This window comes from Diceros bicornis, chromosome 6 (genome assembly GCF_020826845.1).
Source record: "Diceros bicornis minor isolate mBicDic1 chromosome 6, mDicBic1.mat.cur, whole genome shotgun sequence".
Lineage (NCBI taxonomy): Eukaryota > Metazoa > Chordata > Mammalia > Perissodactyla > Rhinocerotidae > Diceros > Diceros bicornis.
This window is the reverse complement of record NC_080745.1, coordinates 46,867,889-46,888,678: the sequence shown is the minus strand read 5'-3', so window position 1 is coordinate 46,888,678 and position 20,790 is coordinate 46,867,889. Positions and strand designations below refer to the sequence as shown.

The window sequence follows — 20,790 nt, the reverse complement described above, 5'->3', positions numbered from 1 at the left end:
TAGTTTTAACACTTAATTATCTTCTTCCTAACAGATAGCATTCATAATAGAATATGGAATTACAAGCCAGCAAATATAAGTTTGAATCCTGGGTCCACCTATTCTTATGTGGAAGTGTCATAATTTTATGGGCCTCATTTTTCACACTTGTGAATTGTCGATAATGATGTCCATCTTGTCTACTTTATTTGAGTCCATATCTTGTACTTTGTTATGTTCACAGCTCTGGACACAGGTATAGGGTCTATAAATATTTACTGATAATGAAATTACCACATCCTAGAGAGGAAAAGTCAAAGATTAAGTCCAAATTCAGACACTAAATACACAACATTTCCTCAAGGAAGTGGTGACACTACATTTCCTGAAAATCTTTAATACCATCTGGATCAAAACCGAGGAATGGTGAGGGCTTCAAGATTGCATTGGGAGGAAGAGAAGTAGTGACCTTTCAGGTCTTTGCAATCTCTCATTGAAATGACTCACATGAGATAGAGAAAAAAAATCTTTCCCATTTCAATTCCTCTACTCTATCTTTTTACTACACAAAACAAAAAACATACATCCCTAATAAAATCCAATACCTGGCCTAAAGAAATGGCTGCTGGTAAAAACTGTTCACACTGAGTCACAATTCTGACGGAACCTATTTCCTCCTAGCTTTTAGCAGTTGCATTTCCAAATGCAAATGAACATCAATGAAGCTGGTAAAGAAGATACATCACACCAACACTTGAATGACGATAGATGTTTGACTAATAATATAATTCTCACCTTCAAAATATTTTAAAGAATAGCTAGGCAAATGATAAAATTAAAACAACACATGCAATAGGTCAGTATATCTCAAATTTATATACATAGTTTTAACGCCCAAAGTCAGAACTATAGTGACATTCTTAGATACATATATAAAACAGGTGGGAAATGAACGTGTTCATATTTGGAATTTGAAGACTTGAAGAAAGCTGTAAGGGAAATTGCTCCCATCCAGAAGAAAAAAGTGTAAAGTTAAATTACAGCACCACCTCACCTCTAAAGAACTTCATGACTCAGGGCAGCAGATCAAGTAGCATTTTACTTTCAGATTGAACGCACCATGTAGAGTAAAACCACAGAGCCAGCCACACTGGAGGAGGAGCTTTCCAGGTACTTGATGCTGAGCAATTTTATGTTTTAAACTGTATTTTAACCTTTCCTGATGAAATCTTTCTTATGTAGAATTTTCAGCATTCTTAGAGAATTGTTAACAGTATTTATTCCGGATAATTTAGGATCATTTAAGGTGTACTTGATACAATACTCTCAGAAGAGATTACTTCTGGAGTGACATCAGCAAGCTGGCAGAATAGGAGGCTCCTGACTTTCCCTTCTCCCACGGATGCACTGAATAAACAGCTACCCATGGATCAATTCTCTCTGAGAGAAACCCAGAAACTAGATGAGAGATGCCTACACACTGGGCGACTGAGAAAACACCCACATCAAAACAAATAGGAAAAGCTGAGATACACTCATGCCATAAACCCCACTCCCAGCATAGCAACTTACAATCAAGAGGGAACCCCCAACTCCCGGCTTCTACCTGCAGAGCAAAGGGTTTAGATCACACATCTAATGCCCCAATTTTTACAGGTGCCACCAGAGAGACTAGCTCCCAAATCATATAGCTCTGGGAGCTGATGGAATTCAGCATTCAATAGTACCCCAGGACCACAAAGAACAAAGAGGCAGTTTTAAACTGGGTATAAGCACTTCCCATGGCTCTCCTCCCAGGCTCAGGACAGAGTAAGAGGACAAAAACACCCACCTCCCAGTTTCTCCCTGGCACGGGTTTAACTACACTGTCCCCAGCTGCTGCCTGAGGGTTGGGCTTCTAAATAGCCTGAGTCTGCGAGCCCCAGGGCAGGTAATTAGTAATACTCTGGGAGCCTGAATGGGTGTGCAGAAAAAATGGACAAAGGACCTAAATAGACATTTTTCCAAATCACACATACAAATGACCAACAGGTACATGAAAAGTTGCTCAATATCATTAACCATCAGGGAAACGCAAGTCAAAAACCACAAAGTGATATAACCTCACACATGTCAAGATGGCTATTATCAAAAACATAAAAGATAATAAGTACTGGTGAGGATATGGAGAAAAGGGAATGCTTGTGCACTGTTGGTGTGAATGTAAAGTGGTACAGCCATTATGGAAAACAGTATTAAGGCTCCTCAAAAAACTAAAAACACAACTACTATATGATTCAGGAATCCCTCTTCTGGTTATAAACCCAAAGGAAATGAAATCAGTACCTCAAAGAAGTATCTGCACTCCCATGTTCATTGCAGATTAGTCACAATAGCCAAGACATAGAAACAACCTAAGTATCCACTGATAGATGAATGGATAAAGAAGATGTGGATCTTCTTTATTCATATTGATCTTATTATCCACCATATAGATATGAAAAAAATAGACAACATGCCCAAACCACATATATGTGACATATATGTCACATATATATTCCATCATATATATTTGTATATATATGATAGAATATTATTCAGCCTTAAAAAAGAAGATTCTTCCTTTTGCAACAACACAGATCAACCTGGAGATGTTATGCTAAGTGAAATAAGCCAGATCAAAAAGAACAAAACTGCATGATCTTACTTACATGTGGAGTCTAAAAAAAGTTGAATACATAGAAGCAGAGAGTTGAATGGTAGTCTCTAATGGCAAGGAGCTGGGGAAAATTGGGAGATGTTAGTCAAAGGATACAAAGTTGCAGTTATGTAGAATGAATAAGTCTAGGGGTCAAATGTACAGCATGATGACTATAGTTAGTAATACTGCGCTGAATACTGGAAATTTGCTAAGAGTAAATTTCAGGTGCTCTCAATCAGAAAAAAAGGAAAATATGGTAACTATGTGAAGAGACAGATAAGTTAATTACCTTGATTGTAGTAATCATTTCACTCTATATCAAATCATTATATTGTATACCTTAAACATATATAATTTTTATGTCATAATTAATAATAAAAGGGAAAAAAGAAATGGAGGGAAAAGTATCTGAGAGTACACACACACACAAAAGCTATTATTTCTAGTTACTGAGGTTGAGGTATGTTGTCTATTTTTTTTCTTGCTTTTTGCTCTTTCCTTGCTCAGATAAAACTTCTTGTTCCTGTTTTGGTACCTAAATCTAGGATCATCATCATCTTCTAACCTCATGCTGCTAGAGAATCAGCATGGGTAGTGAAAAGACTGCACACGGAATCAGACAGAACTTGGTTAGAATCTCTCTCCTGAGACATTTGGGGCCACTGTCATCATGCTGATAAGCCTCAGCATCTTCATATGTAAAAACAGATGTACAACTTTCCCCATAGGGAGGATTAAATGTGAGTATTAACCAATAATGTAAGAAATGTATAGCAAAGTCCCTCTCATAAAGAAATTTTTAATAATGTATCAGTTTTATCATCCCTCCTCTTCTAATCTGCTATAGTTTAACGAACTGTGTAATTAAGTTTGTCAAAATGATGTTGCAATGGATGTTTCTCAGCCTTCTTGGCATCTGAGTGCATAAATCTACTATTGGGGATTCATTCCTACCTTGTATGTATGTTTCTTGATATAGAGCCTGAGCGTGCAAGAAATGTGTTAGCAGTGCTAGATACAGTGTCTTATGCTTGAAGGTAGCAGGAAAATGCACATTAAACCAGTTCTTGACATTGATGTTGAAACAAATGATTAACATTTTGTCATAATTAGCATTCCACTCCCAGAGGTCAGTGTCCCTAAAAACATGGCTCTGGATAAATGCTGCATTATCTTTTTCGGGCCAGGAGCAATCTCTCTTATTTCACTTCAATTCTTGAACTTCAATTCTTCAAAAAAAAAAAGGCAAAAAATACCCTGACCAGATGTTTTCTTAACAGCTATCACAGTAGTCTGGAGAGAAGTTAGATTTAAATTCATAATTAAAGTAAATTTTTAGAATATATGTGTGCATATGTATTTAATTTTTTAACTTGTGCTATCAAAATCTACCTTACCTTAGAATTGGTAGTATTACAATGATTAGGAAATAAGCTCCCCTGACTGTGACTATAGCTAGCTATTTACTCGGTGCTGGGTGAATGCAGCAGTTTTTGACTAACCATAAAATTCAACTAAGACTTTTACCAAAAAATATGCATATTCCTAGGCTGTCCTTTACAGATTCTGTTTCAGTAGTGTATAAACTAAGATGCTCTAAAAACAAAACAAAAATTTAAAATACAGTGACTTAAGAGAGAATTTATTATAAATTATACGTAGGTGGGAAGTCTAGGATAGATAGGTAGTTCTGCTCCATAGTGTCATCCAGGGACCCAGGCTAGCAAATCAAGTCGGCCACTCCCAACAGGTAGCTTCTTTTCCTTGATCCAAGATGGCTGGTTCCACTGTTACTATGGCCAGTTTTGGTGAAGAAGATGGTCCAAGGCCAGGGTCATTGTTCCAGAAAATGACCCAAGATACAACACCTTTATTTCCTTTCCTTTACTCTACATTGACCTTACGTTACATTGAACAGAATGTTGTTACACAGCCAGAACTAGCTGCAGGAGGCTGAGAAACGTAGTCAATAACTGGGTAATCATGTATCTAACTAGGAGTCTGTTTATTTCATTGCTAAACAGTACAAAGAGAAGAATGAATAACGGAGGAGAGTAGTAGTTTCTTATTTCATAAAGAATTCTGGATTATGAATATTTAAATCCATTCTTAGATAACTTTGAAAATTTTAGGAAGAATGGGGGGAAATGAGCTCTGGGGTCAGGAAGATCCATTTTCAAAATGTGAGTCTAACCTTCAAAAGCTATGTTATCTTAAACAAGGCAAAATTTCTCTCTTTTATATTTTTAATGATTGCACAAGCAATAATTATTATACATAATTGACATGCTACAGAAATACATGATGTGGAAAGTAAAATGTCTACAACCCTCCCGTATGGTAACCACTGCTAATGGCTTTAGTAATTTTTCATATTTACAGTCCTCTCTAGATATATACCAACAAAATATTATTGAGCTTTAAATTTTACAAAAATTCCATTTTTAGGAGGCTCAAAAACCACCCCAAACCATACACCCAATTCTTACCTAGTATCTTAGTCCATTCAGGCTACTATAACAACATACCATAGACTGGGTGGCTTATAAACAACAGAAATCAATTTCTCACCGTTCTGGAGACTGGGAGGTCCAAGATCAAGGCACTGCAGGCTTGGTGTCTGGTAAGGGCCCGGTTCCTGGTTCATAGACTGCTGTCTTTTTTCTATGTCCTCACATGGTGGAAGGGACAAGGAAGCTCCCTGGAATCTCTTTTATAAGAGTGCTAATTCCATTCATGAGAGCTCCACTCTCATGATCTAATCACTTCCCAAAGGCCTCACCTCCTAATACCATCACATTGGGTCTTATGTTTCACCATACAAATTTGGGGAGACACATTCAGTCTATAGTACCTAGTAAGAAAGGATATAAATAGACATGTGCAAATATATTGTTTTATAAATACATCAATTGTAGTATTTGAAAATTTATTCCAAATTGAATAAGTGGAATTATTCCAAATTCCAAATTATTCCATATGGAAGAAATTTTGGAAAACTATGGACATGTTAAATAGAATGAAAAATATACATATACTTTGAAATAGAAGTATCTTTAAGACATATTAAATTAATAAAAGCAAGTTGCAGAATTATATAAACAATACCACTGCTATTGTTAAGGTAAAAACATTCACCAAAAATATCCTTATATTTAATGGGGATATATATGTAGATGTATAGAGAAACGTTTAGTAAGTTTATACCAAATGGATAATAGTGTGTACCGCAGACATGAGGTATTGTCAAGAAAAATTTACCTTTCCCTAAACTGTTTAAATTATTTTATAATTAGAAATTATTCAGATATTACTTATATAATTTTATCTATCTATCAATCGTCTATCTATCTACTATATTTTATCTGCAAAAACTTTCCAGGATGGTACAGAAAGGTCTGTTTTATCTGTATTGTATTCTATTTATATATTAAATCACTTACATAATGGCTATACTTAATATATTTAACCATTCTCCTATCAATGGACATTTAAATTATTACCAGTCTTTCACTATCACAAACAATGCTGCAAATAGCATGTTTGTTTTATATATTTATCATTATTTTCTATCATTTATTTCCTATGACAGTTTTTACTAGAGTTAGAAATGTTAAGTCAAAAAGATGAACATTTCTAAATTTAATAGATATTATCACATTGCTATATAATATTTTATAATTTTCCTATCAGAGCCAGAGTGCTCATTTCTCTACATTTTTGCCCTTAGAAATCTTATCATCTTTTTAAGCTTTGATAAATAACCTTCATTTTGTTTATATATTAAAAGGAGCCCTTCTCATGAGGTTGTTGAGAAAGTGACACAAAAACAATGAAACAAGGTTTTCAAATTACCACAAATTGCCTCTAACCCTACTAAATTAGAGAAGGCCCCTAGCAACCCACTGAAGTTCAAGATCAGTGACAAAGTAACCTGTGGTGTCAGATTTATTCTAACTCAGCAATGAGAGATAAAATACTGCCACCCGGAATATATTTTCAAAATTTTCCAACTCAGTGAGGTTGGTAGAGAAAGATTGAGAATACACCTGCCTAGATTTTGATTCTACAATGTGTAATACAGACTAGCTTGTAAATATAAAACATAGAAGCTACATTCTTATCGGTTATGAAAACAACTTTCTTTTTTAAGATCTAATAATGTTATTGGCTTCAAAAATTAGACTTATAGTACAAGCTATATATCTCCGAAATAACAGTTGTATTAAATCTTGCCTAAAACTAGGGATCAAATTCTATAACTATACAAGAGCTGCAATCAGGAAATACCTAATGCTACTTATAGTATTGCTTTTCCTTTAAAAATAAGTTTAAACTTATGTTTGATAGTTGGAGTATTTAATTAAAAGGCATTAAAATCAGAAAGTGGAAATTGAGGAAGTAGTATTTTTTTCACTTTGCCTTGGCACACCCACCACACTGTGGGCTGATTAAATTAAAAAAACCCCAAAGGTTGTGTGTGTGTGTGTGTGTGTGTGTGTTTGAGTGTGAGTGTCTTTATTTTCTTTCTGGTAAAATATGAAAAATATATTTTATGGTTTTCTTTAATATGATTCTTCTAATAAAGCAGTCATAAATATGGAAATGATTACTATGTCCTACTAATAGATATACTTACAAAATATTATATGGAGAATAGAAAAAAATTAAAATTATTATCTGCTCTCTATTACTTTCAATGATCATTTCTCTGACCACATGCCTAACACAAAAACACATTTTAACAGTTACCCACACAGTGTGCTGATGCCCATTTAAAAAGACAATTGAATCCACATCTTGAAAATTAGTCTAATGATTCTGCTACAGGTCTATTTGCTGCTGAAAGTAAATGGGAATTGGCAACATCTAGAAAAATCTCAATCACAACGATTATTATATTTCTACATTTCCTTTTTTTATTCTCTCCACACCAGAATGCACAAAGCAAATGATTCAATTCAATTTGACAAAATCTGAATTTTCGTATGCTGTTTGCAATATGCAGGTCTAACCTCTGAAAAAGATTCAAAGATAAAGTTGAGTCACATGTCCTCATATCAAAGAGCACCCTCCTCGTCTAAATACTGAGATGAGAGAAAATACAAAGCAGAGCAAGAACATTGCATTAAAGGATGTCTATACAAACTGATATCCTTGGGAAACAGAGGGGAGAAAATCACTTCATTGTCACAACCTTGAATTGTTCTGCAAAGGAGCTGGCATTTATACTGAACTTTAAATAATAGAAAGAGGTTCGATTGCTGGTGAGGAGATTATCCAACAGTTTAGCCAGAGACAACGGTGCAAGCATAAGCATAAAGCTGTGAGCTGTGGGGGTGTACTTGGGAATCAACATGCAATCCAAAAACAGCAATAGACAAGACCGGAAATGTGTGCATGTGCGTATGGGGGGGAGGTAGTATCACAGACCTTTATTAGCCTTGGAAAAGTAATGATAAAGAATTCTACTCAGAAAAACAAGAAAGCCTTTAAAGTTCTTTAAATAAAGGAATATATGGTGGGTGGCATTTATGTGTTAAGATTATCTAACAGAAGGATACAGGCTAAGTTGGAGGAAGATAGAAGTATGGAGACTGGTTTCAGGATCTTGAAAATATGCTTTACGTGTATTTTCTCATTTAGCCCCTGTTGTTCTTTAAGGTAGTCTGTTAGTTTGCTAGTGCTGCCGTAACAAAGCACCATAGACTGGATACCTTAAACAACAGAAATTTATTTTCTCTCATTTCTGGAGGCTAAAAGTCTGAGATCAGGGTGTCGGCAGACTTGGTTTCTTCTAAGGCTTCTCTCTTTAGCTTGTAGATTATTATCTTCCCCCAGTGTTTTCAAACGGTCTTCCCACTGTCCGTGGCTATGTCCTGATCTCTTCTTCTTATGAGGACATCAGTCATATTGGAGTAAAGCACACCCAGATGACGTCATTTTACCTGAATTACCTTTTTAAAGGCCCTATCTCCAAATACAGTCACATTCTGAGGTACTGAGGGTTAGGATTTCAACATATGCATTTGGGGGAGGGCACAATTCAACCTATAACAGGTAGGCACTACTAATTTATACTTACAGGAGATTTGAAAGGTTAAACCATTTGTCCATGGAGACAGGACTAGTATGTGAAGGACCAATATACAATACACCTTAGTTTGCCTGGCTCCATTCCCAGTGCATACATAGTACGGGTTTGATAAGTAAGCATTGGATGAATGAATGAAGGAATGAAGAAACATTTCATTAGTAACTAAAATTCCTTATTAAGTCTGTCCCCTAACCCCAGGTGAATTACTCCTGAAAAGATATTTCCTTGTTCTTACCAAAAGATGGAGCCATAAAGAGTTTCCCGACATAAGTGGTTTTCGGAACTTGTTATACTTTTCGCATCTAAATACATTAAAGATTTCATACTGCAAATCATTGAAAAAAATAAAACAACAAAATATCTGTATTTACTGACCCCACCTGGGCTTTTTTGTTTGATTGATTTCCAAGAAGGACCTGCTGTTGACCTCTTTTGAGCCATCAGGCAGTAAAAGCCACAGAGAAAACCTCCAGTTGACCACTGGAACTCTTGAAACAGGCTTCATTTTAGCTCATTTCAAACAAGGATTGAGTAAGAGATTCAAGTAAGTTTGGGATATAAACTGACTCAGTGTTACTCCAGAGGACAGCTTTAGAACCCAAGAGTAGATGGGATAAGACAGAAGGTTTTGAGATCATACAAAGAATGTTCTGACCAACACAGTCCTAAGGTTCCCTCAGCTGGATTAAACTTTAGACAGGTTTCTTCCTGACTTTGGGCCCATAACCTCCCTTTTCTTGGAGAGTTTACTTTAGAAAACTTGTAACTGAAAATTCTTGCTTTGCCTCTTTGAAATGTGTATAAGTCCCCTTAAAAGCCTCTTGCCAGCCTCATCCCAGGGAATGTCTTTCTGAAGGAAGTGGGAGCAGTTCCTTTGAAATGTAATCGTCAAGGAAGATAATAATCCTATCCCTCAGTCTTTGTGGAAAGATAAAAGCCTAAACTCAGTTGGCACTTTGCTCTAAGTTGTACAGCTACCTCCTGTCATAAACATACAAGAAAGTTTACTTTTCCTTTGGGTAGGGCCAGTTAGCAGACACAGGTAGCTTATGATCCCCTCTCCCTCACCTCAGCTCTTAACAACTCTCCAACCCTTTGTTTCAGCAGAGTTGAGTTCAGTCTCTCTCCTTTATTGCAACAGTCTTGAATAAAGTCTTTCTTGCTTGTTAACTTTGCCCAGTGCAATTTTTCTTTGACAGTTCTAATAACTGAAATTATCTAACAATAAGAAAAAATGAGCTAGCTTTACAGAAAATGTACTCTGTTCCAGGTACTTTCTTAAGTCCCTTATTATTATCTTCTTTTATCTGTACAATAACCTACAGAATATGGACTATTATTGTCTTCTTTTTACAGATGAGGTAACTGAAACTTAGATCAAAAGAGCAACTTGAACAATTGTCACATGGTTCCTATGGCTATTCATGATAGATCCAGAATTTCTGAGGTTGGTTCTAAGATCATCGACTCAATTCACAGCTTTGTCTCTAAAAGCTTAGACTTAAGTTGTTAGCAAGAAGAAATCACTGAAAATTTCTGAACAGACAACTGGCAATAAGGAAAGTGATATTGTAAAAAACCAGTACGCAAAAAGAAGAATCTAAGGATCAAGCTGGGCATTCGAAGGCTATTGCAGTGATGCAGGATTAAGGAAATGGCTGAATCATAATACAATATATTACTGTAAGGTTTTGATAGTTACGATAATGGTATTAACAGCTGGCCTTGATTGAGTTGTTATAATATGTCTAGAACCATGCTAAGTACTTTGCATAGATTATCTCACGAAATCGTCAAAAGAATCTTTTGAGATAGGCACTATTATTACCCTTTTTCTGAATTTTTGCTATGTATCGGATACTGTGTTAAGTGATTTATTATTAACTTATTTCATCTATATAATGGCCTGTATTGTAAGGGACCACTGTTGTCCCACTTTTACATAATAGAAAATTGAGCCTTAGAGAGATTAAATAACTTGCCCAAGGCCACCCAGCTAGCAAATGATGACCACCCCCCCCCATCCCATTCAAATCAAGCCTAGACTCTGAATCAAGAGTCTCGGTGATTAACCAACAATCCATGTTGATCCCAGTACTGTATATTCATAAACTCTTTTGAACCTCATGACCACCTTAAAATTAGATGCTAAAATGAGACTCTGAGAACTTAAGAGACAGCCCATGGCCATTTAGCTAATATTCAAACCTAGGCTTGATTATGATGGTAGTAAAAGAATATGAAACATGAACTGAAAATAAACTGCCTTTAATATACATTACAGAATTTGCTAAAATCTCCAGCTTTACAAAAGATTGATGACAATTAAAAGACTGAAAGTTCTTTGAGGTGTCTCTAATATTGAAACAGTTAATGTTTTCCACTAAACCCTTTTATATTTAACATCTGACAGCTCCCAGGTACTATTTATTGATGAGTTCACTAAGGGTAGCATTTCTGAAATGAGAGAATTAATCAGCAGTTATACAGAGTTATCTTTTTATTTTAATTGTGATAAAACACAAATAACATACAATTTACCATTTTAACCACTTTTAAGTGTGCAGTTCAGTGGCATTAAATACATTCACATTGTTGAGCAATAGGAGAGCATTATCTTAAAAGAAAAAAAAAGAAAAGAGATGACATAGCAAACTATAATGTATTTCCCAAGTTGCTTTCCTACTAATTACACTAAGAATTTCCATCTGAGAGTCTATGATGTCTGTACTAGCTTGGTTCAGGTCATATGCATTCACACCATCCCTTACACACCGAACAACGGAATAACTAGAGTCTGTTGTAGGAAGACCTAGCATCAGTGCTGATGGAGAGGCTCAGAAAGAAGGAAAGCAAGTAGATAAAAGAAGTACTCTCCATAAGGAGGAAGAGTGGAATCAACTGGGATCAGAGGGAGACAGATCGTCATTAGGAAAAGATAAATGACACTCCTCTTTCCTGGAGATTGGTAGAGAATCTCCAGGTGCTGGTCCACTTTGACATTTTTACCTTGCTTTTTCTGGATTTGGCCTTGTTCAGTGCACCATGCCGTAGCTCACAGATTGACATTTCCTTCATTCAGGTGATAATTGGCCTTGGCTCCCTCTATTAACAGCAGCAAACATGGTTGAAAGACTGACAGAGACCATTGACTCAGCATTTCTTTGACTGACTTTTCTCCCAGCACAGTAGAAATTTTTTGTTGTTAGTAGACAACTCAAATTTCAATCTGCATGATACAAAATTGACATAGTTAGACCATAACATTCAAGTCCTATTAAATAATATAGAAGTGAGATTTCAAATAAAATATAAAATTTCTGGACCCTTTCGTGGATGGCTAATATATATAAGTTGCCACTTTGGCCTCCAACCATGACATACATCACAATGGCTCTTGCCACTCTTTGTCTCTTGAACCTGGATGAGGCTGTCACTCGCTAACAGCTAAGGCTCATTCTGTAGACGAACTTCACTTGCTGTTACTGCTTCAGACCATGCTAGAGCAACCTGAATACACACCAGGTATGACATAATTAAATAGCAAGATTGTATGTTCTGAAATATTTAGACAGAGGTCAGATTACCAATATAGTACGAAAAATAAAATAGAGTCAATCACTTTTTCATCAAACGAGCAGGATTTTTCATACCAAAGCCAAGGAAATCTAAAGACATTTCCTAATGCCTAATCCCTGAATCGAGTGAAAAGAAAAAGCTATTCCAAGAAATTGCAGAAAACATTTTGCAAAGCATGAGTATCTCATTTATTTGGGGACATTTAATGATTAAAACTAATATCCTGAGTTTAAATTGCCAGGGGACATAATTAATGGAGGGAAGCAAAAGCTTCGAGAGAAATCAATTGTAAAATAATCAATAGCAAAAATCTGTACTCTGAGCAAATGTTCACTCAAAGACTACAATTTGTAATACGGGCCCAAAGCAAAAACAGACGTCTCGGCACACATTAACCTGTCTAGGATCCCCAGAAAAGGGCCTCAAGTAGACAAGCATCGAAGTTTATTATTTTAGCTAAACTATTTGAGGAAAATTAAGCCTAGTAAAAACAAAAATAAGCACTGATTTCAGAAATTTTATATAATTTATATTTCAGTATATTTGAACAAGGCTGCAGAATGTGCACAGTTCTCCAGAGATTATTTTCAGTAATGTTTACAACGTTTTGCTTCATAATGTCCTGCATTTTAGAAGTCCTCTAGGACTTGGCATACTGATTCTAGGATTATATGGACTGTATCTGATTATCACAATCATTATATTATATTATATCATATTATATTATATCATATATCATATTATATCACATTATATTATATCTATCTCTAATAAAGTCCATAATATATATTGTACTGGATAAATACAATAAAATATAACTCAAGAAGAATTTCAGCATCTTTTAATGCTACATATTACACGTGTCCCAATAAGCTACGAATTGGTATAGTGGCTAACAGGAACCAAAACAGCTGGAGGGGGTAAATAATGTACTGAAATGTGAAGTTTGAGAGAATGTACAGACCAAGATCTCTCTTTGAATTCCGAAAAAGGAAGTCTGTGGATTTCTTCCTAGTCATTGTTAATTCAGGCGACGAGTGTTGGCATTTAAGTGTACCGACTCCAATGTCATATGAAGTCAGTTTGAATACAGCTATGTGATCTTAGATGAGTAATTTAAAATTTCTCACCCTTAGTTTCCCATTTCTAGGGCAGGAAAATAATGGTATCTATCTCGCAAGGTTTTTGGAGGCTAAATGACATAAAGTGTTAAAAGCACCTTATAGTGAAGTGCTCAGAAATGTTAGCTGCCATTAGATGCTAATACTGCCTGTTGGAGACCTCTCCTCATTCTCTCTGGACCCAGTTATGCTCACTTCTAATCAACTTGACTCTAGGATTCTGAGTGTGTGTGTGTGAAGGTGTAGAGAAAGAGAAAGAGAGGGAGAGGGAGAGAGAAACCTTGGTACAATACTCTTAACCAAAGTGCAGAATTTATTCGGATTTTACCATTTTTTCCACTAATATTCTTTTTCTATTCCAAGATCCCACATTGAATTTACTTGTCATATCTCCTTCTTCTCCTGCAACTTGTGACAGTCCCTCAGCCTTTCATGTCCTTAATGCTTTTGAAGAGCACTGGGCCATTACCTTGTAGAAAGTCCCTCAATTTGGGTTTGTTTGATGTTTTCTCATGATTTCTCATGAAATTTTGCATTATTTGGAAGGATAGCACAGAGGAGATGTGCCCTTCTCAGGGCATCATATCGAGAAGTATGTGATATTGATATGTATTACTGAGGATATTAACCTTGATCATTTGGCTAAGGTGGTGACTGGCAGGATTCTTCCCTGGAAATTTACTATTTTTCCCTTTATAGTTACTAAATATTTCAGGGAAAAAAATCTGAGACTATGCACATATCCTCTTTCTGCTTCAACTTTCACCAACTCTTTCAGCATCCCTCCATGGGTTTTGTCTATGGCACTTATTCTAATAGTGATTTTATATTTTTCTCATTCCTTATATACTTATTCACTGGAATTTTTCTTAATATTTTTCATTTGTGTATCATTTATTCAGTTATTTATATGGACTCATGTATATTTATTTTATTCTTCAGTTTATAATCCATTACTATACTTATTTTGTTGTTCAAGCTGTTCTAGCTTTGGCAATTGAGAGCTCTTTAAGATAAATTTTTAAGCCTTTTTATATGCCTCCATTTTTTTAAGCACTTCCTTATATTCTGTCACCACAAGATGCTCCAAGCCCATCCTGTATTTTTCATGCTCTAGTCCTGAAATCAACCACTTCCCCAAAGAGCCCTGGTTCTTTTTGTGTAAAATAGTATTTAGAAACCAAGATCTGGGCTCTAGGTGTGCTCATTGGTACTGGGTTGTCATTGCTTTAAATCTTTCTTAGTAGACAGAGCTAGGAAATATATGTATGTATACTAACTTGTGCACAGACACATATCTATGTTTATTTCTGTATCTGCTTATCTGTGTCTATTTATAAGTTATATATAAATTTTAAAAATGAGTCCACATTGGTACCTCCAACTCCAGTCTAGCATGACAGGGTTCATTCTAGCCTTCCTCCTTTCCTTCTTTGTAACTTCTCTCTCCAGTAGTGGGAAATTGCCCTCTCATTATCTATAATATGCTTATTTATTTGTTCAATCCTAGTATACAAGCAAAGTAATTTCAGAATTCTAACCTAGATTCCTGAGAAAAATAAATCCACACACTAGGGTCTATTGTTTGTATATACTTCTTTTTGTTTTATAGTATCCAGCCAATGTTACTTAGATCAGTTCCTTTCTTCTCCATCTGCTTAGGTGTGGTTATGTGATTCGTTTATGACACAGTTAGATTTACTTGCCACAGTCTGCAGCATCCCCCACCCCCTTCTGAAATACTGGTTTTGTTTTTGTTCTCACATAGTAAAAATCAGTTTCTGTGGTGGACAGTTCTATAGGTTTTAACAAATGCATGGAGTCATGTGCCCACCACCCCAGTTCCATACAAAACAGTCTCATTACCCAGCAGTTTCTCCCACACTGCACCATTATAACAACCGCTCTTCCCATTCCCAACTCCTGGCAATCACTGATCTGTTTTCCTCCTTATATTTTTGCCTTTTCCAGTGTGCAATATAAATAGAATCAGGCAATATGTAGTCTTTCAGTTTAGCAAAATGCATTTAAGATTCATCCATGTTGATGTGTAAATCAATAGCTCATTCATTTTTCTTGCTGGGTAGTATTACATTGTATGGATGTACTACAGTTTGTTTACCCTAAGAAAGATAAAAATCAGCCCCTGAATTCCAAGAACTTATCTGATGTTCACAGCTAGGCCTCAATGTTATTACAAACTGATCTGTTGTTTACAACTAAGCCACCGTTGTTCCTCTTTTGACATAAACAATCTTATAGAATAGCCACTTCATGCAAAGTCACTGTGAAAGCCATAAAATACAAAACATCGCACTCTCACTAAATGAGTAATTGTTACTTCTTTACCAATTTCAGCTTAACCTTATTCTTGTTCGCCCTGTCTATAGATAAGATTTATTGAGCTGTCAATCATTGAATGGCCCCCACTTTCTTACTACACCTAATCTAGGGTGAGCCTCTGCTTCCTTAGACTCTCCCCATAATTAACCAACCAAAGACCAAATCATATCATAAATTCTTTCTAACGCCTTCATACTGGGACACCTCACAGTTCCCTAGGGTGAGCATTCTCCCTTACTTCAATGAATAATAAACTCAACTTGTTCAACTACAAGTGTATTCCCGCTGGCTATTGTCTGAAGGGCATTGACACTTCTATCAGTAGTTGAAGGACATCTGGATTGTTTTCAATTTTTGGTGATTATGAGTAAGCTGCTATAAACAAATATAGAGATTTTTGTATGAACATAAGTTTTCATTTCTCTTGGGAAGATATCTAGGAGTGGAATCACTGGATCATATGGTAGGTGTATGTTTAACTTTATAAGAAACTTCCTCGAACTACTTCCAAAGTGACTGTGCCATTTGACATTTCCATCTGCAATGTGTGAATGTTCTGAAAGCTCCACATCTTCATCAGTATTTGGCATAGCCAATTTATTTTTTATTTTAGACATTCTTATAGGTATGTAACAGTAACTCAGTGTGGTTTTAATTTGCACTTGTCTAATTATTAATGATATTGAGCATCTTTTCATATGCTTATTGTCCGTTCAAAGATCTTCTTTTGTGAAGTGTCCACTCAAATCTTCTGTCCATTATTAAAATTAGATTATTTATTTTCTCATGGTTTAGTCTTGAGAGTTCTTCATATATTCTAGATACAAGTACTTTGTCAGAAACATGATTTGCAAATATTTTCTCCCACACTTTGGCTTGTCTTTTCATTCTCTTACACGAATGTGTTTAACTTCCGCAATCACTGGGCTTATTCTCATGATTTTTTGCACATTTCTGAATAGTTATTATTCTTTAATAAAAACAATCTAATCAGAGAATTAGAGTGGAGACCTAGGGTGAGAAAAATAAGAATGGAGGCTGGAGAGGAATGAGGATTAATAAATTAACCAAGAGAGAGACCTTTCACATTGATTACTAAAGATTATAATTAACTCAACTCTCCGTGCCTGAAGTCCAAGAGTGTAAAATAACCACCACCACCGATACAACAACAAGACAACATACCGGTAATCTCCAATGGCTTCCTATTGCTCTTACATTAAAATCCAAATCCACCTTTACCTACTTCTTGCCAATCTTTATGCTGTCCTTTGTCACTATACATAGACACATTACCTCTGATTTTGTTTTCCATATGTGCAAAGATCCTTTCTGCCTTACGGCTTTTATTCTGGCCTTAACTCTGCCTAGAAGACCATGTCCCCCTGCCTGCTTCTTTTTGTCGCTTAATTGTCAGTACAAATGCCACCTCGTCAGACACATCTTTCTTGACATCTCAACAAAAACCACCTGCTCTTGCTTTTCAGTCTCCTCCACATCACCTTGCTTCCTTAACTTCATAGCACATATCACCATTGGAAATCACATTGCTCCTTTGATGACCTTTTTTATTGTTTTGCTCTCTCCATCCCACTTGCTAGAATGCAAGCTCCTCAAGTATGGGAGGAGTGTGACTGTCTGAGTCACTGCTGTAATCCAGGCATAAAACCCAGCATCTGCCACATAATAAACACTCAGTAAATGTTTTTTAATGAATAGATAACTGAATGAATGATGAGGTGATAAAAAATATCCATTGTAATGCTGTCTCATGTCCCTAATTTTCTGAACAGAATGCTAATTGATAGATATCAGAACATGCATGTGTTAATCCTTACTAACAATTTGTGAGCATCTACTTTCAAAAGTTTCTACTGTTCCATTATTCTTGTTGTGAAACTAATAAATTATCCCTTAGAGGAATTAAATGAATAATGAGGATCAAGACCAATTTAAAGATTGCTATCACACGCATATGATAACATTTTGGTGTCTGACTTATTTAAGTGCTAACTTTATGCAATCCATACATGTTCTTTGAGTGCATTTGACTTCTTTTGAGGCATCAAGGTCCCTATTTCCCTGATAATTTCTGCAGCTGTTCTAGTACAAGCAGCCATAAAACACCAGTGATCTGAGGCAGTGGGCTAACATTTCATGAACAACATAGAGTTGGGATTGAAATTTACTCTTTTGGATAAAGAGGTTGGGCCTCTCTTTCAGTCATTTTCCTTGAACAATATTTTTAGTTCATTTGTTAGTTTGCCCAAATTCTCAGCCATTTCTTTGAAATGGCAAGTAATTCAAGATAACCAGTAAACTATAAGGCACATACATTTGGTATATAGGAGCATTTGGGGATACTTTAAATCATACTTTGATAGTGCTTCCTTTAAAAAACACAATCTAGAAAATATTTTAAAAGGTTTTCATTAGGATTCAATGGATTCGTTTTTACAACATAAAGTTGGTATGTTGTCAACATTTGTCCTGAGAAATAGTCATTTTTTAACATTTAAAAGTTTTTTTGGCATTTGTCATAGGAAATAATATCAGTCAAATATATATGTTGAGTCCCCATTATATGGTCATTGTGCTTGGCAGTAGGAATACCACAGTGTAACAGCAGACAGACATGTTCCCTGTACTCACGGAGCTTAGGGTTGAGGAGAGATAATGCTAAACTTATTCACTTGACTTATATCCCACCACCTCTCACTATTTAATAGGCAATTACAATAGCATGGTAAACACTATAACTGAGTGCTACAGCAACACATAAAAGGGGCACTCATCCTTTACTGGCAGTAGCGCCACGGCAGAGAATGAATGACTGGCTTCCGGATGGAAGCCGTGGCTAAGTTGATACTAAGGCACAAAACATGAGTAAAAATCAGCTAGGTAGCCACGGGTGTGGGCAGAGATTCAAGTAGCTAACAGGGTTTGAAGAGGGGGGAGCAAGAGGCAAACTGGAGAACTGAAAGTACCTCAGTAAGACAGGAAAGTGGCTCCATGTGATTGGGCAAATTAACATCTATCATTTGGTTTTAATCACTCATATTGATACCAAACCAAGTGGGCTCGCCTCCTGGTGAGTTAAATAAGACTCTACACCAGTGGAAGTTGTCTCACAAAGTGAAGTGTATTTGCAGCAAATAGGAGGCCATGAGGAATCATTTCCAAAGTCATGGCATCCCCAAACAAAGGAAAGCAGGAACTTTTATTTGGTTGGGGAACGAATATTCAAAAGGGAGAGGCGGGTATTTGCTTGCACAGGCTCAGTTGGAGAACATGCTTCCACATAATGAGGCCTAAGCTCCTTCTGGAGGGATCTTTGCATTAAAAATGAGGCAAAGGTCATGGGCATAGCTCTTGTGGTGAGGCTTGGTCAGTTTCAGGACGGCTGGCGGCTACATCTCCCTTGAGTGCCTCACTTGGTCAGTTTCAGGATGGCTGGTGGTTACATCTCCTTAACACACAAAAGGAAAAGAAACAACCTGGGAAAACAGTTAATTGCTTCCAAACCCACCTTTGAGTTTCTCAAGGCACCTAGTCGGTGACAATATGCTTAAATTAGTAAGCATAATAACTACAATCTTTATTTTTCTCAATGTCCAAGTCATTCTGTGACAGTTAGTTGCTGCTAAGGGATATCTTCAGGCACTTGCTCATTATAATCCTTTTGAATGAAGTGCTCATTTACTACATTAAGTGGTAACTTCATGAACCCTGATAGACTTAATGTATATTTCCAAGTTGATATACCAAGGCAAAGTGGCTTTGGGGCTTGTCAAAATAGATTAGTTAATCATACAGTATATAAAAATATATCACTTCTAATAGTAAAATATTATTCATGTTAAGCTGCATTGATAGAATACTTCAAACCTTCATTTACAGGCACAGATCATAAGGCAATTTTTGAAAAAAAATTTTCAAAATACATAAAAGATATTAACAACTTTGAACTATATTGATAACTTAGAGAAATTGTAATGATGAGAAAATTGTTAAATTCTTGCTCAGAGTTTTAAGCCCCTAATTGCTGGGCATTTTTATTTTTTCATTATATTGAAAAGGAGGCAATGATTGTTTCCTGCAAGCTAAGAGGAATACATGAAGGAAATGGATTTGGACCCAGAAGGATCAAAACAGTGCTGAAATGGATTTGACATTTTGAAATTTAGCAAAATCTCCTGCCTTGATCTTCCTTTGGTGGAAACACGTGGAGTTGCTGGAGTCCAAAATGGCATAAGTGGCAGGAGGAGTAGGCCTGGGGGTCCTTGCTTGGTAATGAGAGATGATGATGATACCGGCTCAAGACAAGGTTGACATAAGGGAAGCCATATTGTAGAAAAGAAAAACCATTGTAACTTTGAGTGACCTCTGACAAACTAACCCAGCTGGATATGCACCCTCCAAGAGATCTAACTTCTCTGTAGATTTTACCACCCCTGCTCGTGCATGTACCTCCCAGCTGCAATAAGATGATACCTTTGCTCTTTTGAGTTCCTTAGGAATGTGATGACCCCCAAACAGAGAATCTATGCTGATAGCCATCATCAGTGAAGACTGAGACCTGGTGTGGCACTCCCAGTCTGTAACACCAGAAGGTCAACATTCCTAACCCCCTCCCCAATAACACAATGGCCTATATAACTGCTGTAAGATTTCATGCCCCCGTAAGATGGTTCTTTTGAACATGAGTCAGCCGCCTTCCCTCTTGCTAGCAAGCTGTAATAAAAAAGTCCTTTTTCTCCTACCACCTTGCCTCTTGACTATTCGCATGTCTTGTGGTGAGCAGAAGGCCCCACGTTGGGCAGTAACAATGACATGGGAAAAGCACAGCGAAACCACTGCATCTTGAGTGAAATATTTTAGGTAAAATGAGACTTTATAAGGAAACAAGAACATGATTACATAACGTAGCTATGTATCTTCTGAGATGTATGGAAAATATACTTGTGATATTGTATTTATAAAATGTGAGC

The 20,790-nt window shown here is 36.2% G+C and overlaps 1 long non-coding RNA gene across 1 annotated transcript in view; it reads right to left on the bottom strand.

Annotated features, from left to right (window-relative positions):
* Positions 1–20,790, bottom strand: part of LOC131407199 (uncharacterized) — a 173,668-nt gene that overhangs the window by 64,391 nt on the left and 88,487 nt on the right. Inside the window, exon 2 of the long non-coding RNA XR_009220463.1 lies at positions 11,766–11,985. This is a non-coding gene — a long non-coding RNA (uncharacterized LOC131407199). The remainder of the gene's footprint in view (positions 1–11,765; positions 11,986–20,790) is intronic.